Genomic DNA, 6,681 nt, shown 5'->3' with positions numbered 1-6,681 from the left:
TTTTGGCATCTCACTTTATCCCTTGAAGTTCAGAATGATTGGCATCTATAGGAACTCAGAATCCAGATAGTGTTATTGATTCTCCTAGTTAGGTATGTTGATTCTTGAACACAGCTACTTTATGAGTCTTGGCCATGACCCTAAGCATTTTGTTTTCCAGTATTACCACTGGATACATAAATGCCACAGACACATAACTGGGTGAACCTTTTCAGATTGTGACTCAGCTTTGCTAGAGTCCCCAATTAGAGGTATCCAGGGTTCTTAAGCACACTCTTCTTTTTGCTTTGGACCTCGACTTTAACCGCTCAGTCTCAAGTTTTAACTTGACACCTTCACGCCACAAGCACATGGTTAGGGACAGCTTGGTTTAGCCGCTTAGGCCAGGATTTTATTCCTGTGGGCCCTCCTATCCACTGATGCTCAAAGCCTTGGATCCTTTTTTTTCACCCTTGCCTTTTGGTTTAAAGGGGTATTGGCTTTTTCTGCTTGCTTTTCTTTTTCTTTCTTTTTCTTCTTTTTTTTTCTGCAAGCTTTTCACTGCTTTTTCTTGCTTCAAGAATCAATTTTATGATTTTTCAGATCATCAGATAACATTTCTCCTTTTCCTTTCATTCTTTCAAGAGCCAACAATTTTAACATTCATAAACAATCAAATTCAAAAATATGCACTGTTCAATCATTCATTCAGAAAAACAATAGTATTGCCACCACATCAAAATAATTAAACTGTTTTAAAATTTGAAATTCATGCACTTCTTTTTCTTTTTTAATTAAAAATATTTTTCATTTAAGAAAGGTGATGGATTCATTTTCATAGCTTTAAGGCATAGACACTAAGACACTAATGATCATGTAGTAAAGACACAAACATAGATAAACATAAAGCACTATTTTCGAAAATCAGAAAATAAAGAACAAGGAAATTAAAGAACGGGTCCACCTTAGTGATGGCGGCTTGTTCTTCCTCTTGAAGATCTTATGAAGTGCTTGAGCTCCTCAATGTCTCTTCCTTACCTTTGTTGCTCCTCTCTCATGGTTCTTTGATCTTCTCTAATTTCATGGAGGAGGATGGAATGCTCTTGGTGCTCCACCCTTAGTTGTCCGATGTTGGAACTTAATTCTCCTAGGGAGGTGTTGATTTGCTCCCAATAGTTTTGTGGAGGAAGATGCATCCCTTGAGGCATCTCAGGGATTTCATGATGAGGAATTTTCTCATGCTCTTGATGAGGTTCTCTTGTTTTCTCCATCCTTTTCTTAGTGATGGGTTTGTCCTCATCAATGAGAATGTCTCCCTCTATGTCAATTCCAACCGAATTGCAAAGGTGACAAATGAGATGAGGGAAGGCTAACCTTGCCAAAGGAGAGGACTTGTCCGCCACCTTGTAGAGTTCTTGGGATATAACCTCATGAACTTCCACTTCCTCTCCAATCATGATGCTATGTATCATGATAGCCCGGTCTATAGTAGCTTCGGACCGGTTGCTAGTGGGAATGATTGAGCGTTGGATGAACTCCAACCATCCCCTAGCCACGGGCTTGAGGTCATGCCTTCTTAGTTGAACCGGCTTCCCTCTTGAATCTCTCTTCCATTGAGCGCCCTCTTCACATATGTCCATGAGGACTTGGTCCAACCTTTGATCAAAGTTGACCCTTCTAGTGTAGGGGTGTGCATCTCCTTGCATTATGGGCAAGTTGAATGCCAACCTTACATATTCCGGGTTCACACTTTGATCATGGTTCTTGGTGATCCATGCATTGGCATAGAACTCTTGAACCATTAAGATCCCGACTTGTTGAATGGGGTTGGTGAGAACTTCCCAACCTCTTCTTCGGATCTCATGTCGGATCTTCGGATACTCATTCTTTTTGAGTTTGAAAGGGACCTCAGGGATCACTTTCTTCTTGGCCCCAACTTCATAGAAGTGGTCTTGATGCACCCTTGAGAGGAATCTCTCCATCTCCCATGACTCGGAGGTGGAAGCTTTTGCCTTCCCTTTCCTCTTTCTAGAGATTTCTCCGGCCTTTGGTGCCATAAATGGTTATGGAAAAATAAAAAGCTTTAGCTTTTACCACACCAAACTTAGAAGGTTGCTCGTCCTCGAGCAAAAGAAGAAAGAAGAGAGTAGAAGAAGAAGAAATAGAGGAGATGGAGTGGGCTTTGTGTTTCGGCCAAGGGGGATAGGTAGTGTATATGTTTGTGAAAAGAAGGAGTGAAGATGGGTTTATATAGGGGTGAAAGGGGTGTGTATGATTCGGCCATTATGGGTGGGTTTAGGAGGGAAAGTGGTTTGAATTTGGATGGTGACGTAGGTGGGGGTTTTATGAAGGATGGATGTGAGTGGTGAAGAAAATGGTGGGATTTGATAGGTGAGGGGTTTTTGGGGAAGAGGTATTGAGATGATTAGTGAATGGGTGAAGAAGAGAGAGAGAGAGAGGTGGGGTAGGTAGGGATCCTGTGGGGTCCACAGATCCTGAGGTGTCAAGGATATCTCATCCCTGCACCAAGTGGCGTGCAAAACGCCCTTTTCTGCCAATCCTGGCGTTAAACGCCAGGCTGCTGCCCATTTCTGGCGTTTAACGCCAGCTTCTTGCCTATTCCTGGCGTTAAACGCCAAACTGGTGCCCTTTTCTGGCGTTTAAACGCCAGTAACTGTCTCCTCCAGGGTGTTCTGTTTTTCATTCTGTTTTTCACTTTTTTTTTTTTCTTTTTCAATTGTTTTTGGGATTTCACATGATCATCAACCTACAGAAAACATAAAATAACAATAAAAAATAGAAATTTAACATAGATAAGTAAAGATTGGGTTGCCTCCCAACAAGCGCTTCTTTAATGTCAATAGCTTGACAGTAGCCTCATGGAGCCTCACAGATGTTCAGAGCAATGTTGGAACCTCCCAACACCAAACTTAGAGTTTGAATGTCGGGGTTCAACACCAAACTTAGAGTTTGGTTGTGGCCTCCCAACACCAAACTTAGAGTTTGACTGTGGGGCTCTGTTTGACTCTGTATTGAGAGAAGCTCTTCGTGCTTCCTCTCCATGGTGACAGAGGGATATCCTTGAGCTTTAAACACAAGGGAGTCTCCATTCACTTGAATGATCAATTCTCCTCTGTCAACATCAATCACAGCTTTTGCTGTGGCTAGGAAGGGTCTGCCAAGGATGATGAATTCATCCATACACTTCCTAGTCTCTAGGACTATGAAATCAGCAGGGATGTAATATTCTTCAATTTTTACCAAGACATCCTCTACAAGTCCATAAGCCTGTTTCTTTGAATTGTCTGCCATCTCTAGTGAGATTCTTGCAGCTTGTACCTCAATGATCCCTAGCTTCTCCATTACAGAGAGAGGCATAAGGTTTATGCTTGACCCTAGGTCACATAGAGCCTTCTCAAAGGTCATGGTGCCTATGGTACAAGGGATTGAGAACTTTCCAGGGTCCTGTCTCTTTTGAGGTAATCTCTGCCTAGTCAAGTCATCCAGTTCTTTGATGAGCAATGGAGGTTCATTCTCCCAAGTCTCATTACCAAATAACTTGGTATTTAGCTTCATGATTGCTCCAAGGTACTTAGCAACTTGCTCTTTAGTGACATCTTCATCCTCTTCAGAGGAAGAATACTCATCAGAGCTTATGAAAGGCAGAAGTAAATTCAATGGAATCTCTATGGTCTCAGAATGAGCCTCAGATTCCCATGGTTCCTCATTAGGGAACTCCTTAGAGGTCAGTAGACGTCCATTGAGGTCTTCCTCAGTGGAGATCACTACCTCTTCCTCCTCTCCAGGTTCGGCCGTGTGGGTTGTGGTTATGGCCTTGCACTCTCTTTTTGGATTCTCTTTTGTATTGCTTGGGAGAGTGTTAGGAGGGAGTTCAGTAATTTTCTTACTCAGCTGACCCAATTGTGACTCCAAATTTCTAATGGAGGACCTTGTTTCAGTCATGAAACTTTGAGTGGTTTTGATTAGATCAGAGACAATGGTTGCTAAGTCAGAGTGGCTCTGCTTAGAATTCTCTGTTTGTTGCTGAGAAGATGATGGAAAAGGCTTGCCATTGCTAAACCTGTTTCTTCCACCATTGTTGCTGTTGAAACCTTGTTGAGGTCTCTGTTGATCCTTCCATGAGAGATTTGGATGATTTCTCCATGAAGGATTATAGGTGTTTCCATAGGGTTCTCCCATGTAATTCACCTCTTCCATTGCTGGGTTCTCAGGATCATAAGCTTCTTCTTCAGAGGAAGCTTCCTTAGTACTGCTTGTTGCTGCTTGCATTTCAGACAGACTCTGAGAAATCATATTGACTTGTTGGGTCAATATTTTATTCTGAGGCAATATGGCATTCAGAGTATCAATCTCAAGGACTCCTTTCTTCTGAGTTGTCCCATTATTCACAGGATTCCTTTCAGAGGTGTACATGAATTGGTTATTTGCAACCATTTCAATGAGTTCTTGAGCTTCTGCAGGCGTCTTCTTCAGATGAAGAGATCCTCCAGCAGAGCTATCCAATGACATCTTGGATAGTTCAGACAGACCATCATAGAAGATTCCTATGATGCTCCATTCTGAAAGCATGTCAGAAGGGCACCTTCTGATCAATTGCTTGTATCTCTCCCAAGCTTCATAGAGGGATTCTCCATCCTTCTGTCTAAAGGTTTGGACTTCCACTCTAAGCTTGCTCAATTTTTGAGGTGGAAAGAACTTTGCCAAGAAGGCATTGACTAGCTTTTCCCAAGAGTTCAGGCTTTCCTTAGGTTGTGAATCCAACCATGTTCTAGCTCTGTCTCTTACAGCAAAAGGAAAGAGCATGAGTCTGTAGACTTCAGGGTCAACCCCATTGGTCTTGACAGTGTCACAGATTTGCAAGAACTCAGCTAAGAACTGATGAGGATCTTCCAATGGAAGTCCATGAAACTTGCAATTCTGTTGCATTAGAGAAACTAATTGAGGCTTAAGCTCAAAGTTGTTTGCTCCAATGGCAGGGATAGAGATGCTTCTCCCATAGAAATCAGGAGTAGGTGCAGTAAAGTCACCAAGCACCTTCCTTGCATTGTTGGCATTGTTGTTGTTTTTGGCTGCCATGGTTTCTTCTTCTTTGAAAAGCTCTGTTAGGCCTTCTAAAGAGAATTGTTCTTTAGCTTCTCTTAGCTTTCTCTTCAAGGTCCTTTCAGGTTCAGGATCAGCTTGAACAAGTATGCCTTTATCTTTGTTCCTGCTCATATGAAAGAGAAGAGAACAAGAAAGTAGGGAATCCTCTATGTCACAGTATAGAGATTCCTTGAGGTGTCAGAGGAAAAGAAGAATAGAAGGAGGAGGTGGAAAAGAGAGAATTTGAACTTATCAAGAGGGATAGAGTTCGAATTGCACCTTGATGAGGAGTCTTAGTCCCTTAAATAGAAGGATGTGAAAAGAGGGGAAGAATTTTCGAAAATAAAGTAAAAGATTTTGAAATAATTAAAAGAAATTTGAAAATTTGATTGAGATTTTCGAAAACTAAGATTGGGAAAGAAATAAAGTAATTTTTGAAAAAGATTTTGAAATTAGAAAAAGATTTGATTGAAAAAAAAATTAATTTTGAAAAAGATGTGATTGAAAAGATATGTTTGAAAAGATATGATTGAAAATCAATTTAGAAAAAGAAAATTTTTAAAATTAAAGTTGATTACTTGACTATCAAGAAATTAAAAGATATGATTTTAAAATTTAAAGTTTGATCCTTTCTTAATAGGCAAGTAACAACTTGAAAATTTTGAAGTAAATCTTTAATTGAAGTAAGGATTTTTGAAAATAGTAAAAATAAATATAAAATGGAAAGAAATTGATTTTGAAAAATTATGAAAACTTGAAAAAAATGTGAATTAAAAACAAAATCTTCCCTCTAGTGTCATCCTGGCGTTAAACGCCCATAATGGTGCCCATTCTGGCGTTTAACGCCCAAATCTCTACCTTTTTGGGCGTTAAACGCCCAGCCAGGTACCCTGGCTGGCGTTTAAACGCCAGTTTTCCTTCTTCACTGAGCGTTTTGGACGCCCAGCTTTTTCTGTTTGATTCCTCTGCTGAATGTTCTGAATCTTCAATTCTCTATATTATTGACTTCAAAAGACATAATTTTGAAAATATTTTTTGAATTTTTAATGATGAGAAACAATCAAAATACAATTAATCTTAGGAAACTCAAATCAAACAATGCATGCAGGACACCAAACTTAAAAAATTTGTATACTAAGGACTATAACAATGTAAAAATGCATGTAAGAAACAACAAAACATACAAAACAAGAGAATTTGAAGATCAAAGCAATGAAATCATCAAGAACAACTTGAAGATCAATGAAGAACAATATGCATGTATTCGAAAAATGCAAGAATAAAAACATGCAATTGACACCAAAATTAAAAATTGATGCTAGACTCAAACAAGAATCATAAAATATTTTTGGTTTTATGATTTTAAAATTTTTTGTATTTTTTTCGAAAACTATATAGAAAAGAAAATAAAGAGAATCAAAACTTTTAATAAGAATTCCAGGAATCATGCAATGTTAGTCTAAAGCTTCAGTCTAAAAAGATTAGACATGTTTGGCCAAGCTTCAGCAGGACATTACATTCAATAGCTAAATTGATGAGAATCAATCAGCTTTTGTGATGGTGGGAACATCACCTTGAAACTCTAGAATTCATTCTTAA

The 6,681-nt window shown here is 39.3% G+C and overlaps 1 non-coding gene across 1 annotated transcript; it reads left to right on the top strand.

Moving 5' to 3' along the window:
* Positions 1-4,563: 4,563 nt before the first annotated feature.
* On the top strand, positions 4,564-4,671 carry LOC112760255 (small nucleolar RNA R71). Its single transcript, XR_003180704.1, has one exon. It is a non-coding gene; the product is annotated as a small nucleolar RNA R71 (small nucleolar RNA).
* Positions 4,672-6,681: the final 2,010 nt, after the last annotated feature.

This window comes from Arachis hypogaea, chromosome 16 (assembly GCF_003086295.3).
Source record: "Arachis hypogaea cultivar Tifrunner chromosome 16, arahy.Tifrunner.gnm2.J5K5, whole genome shotgun sequence".
NCBI lineage: Eukaryota > Viridiplantae > Streptophyta > Magnoliopsida > Fabales > Fabaceae > Arachis > Arachis hypogaea.
Note: the sequence above shows the minus strand (reverse complement) of the source record. Positions and strands in the feature narration are given on the sequence as shown.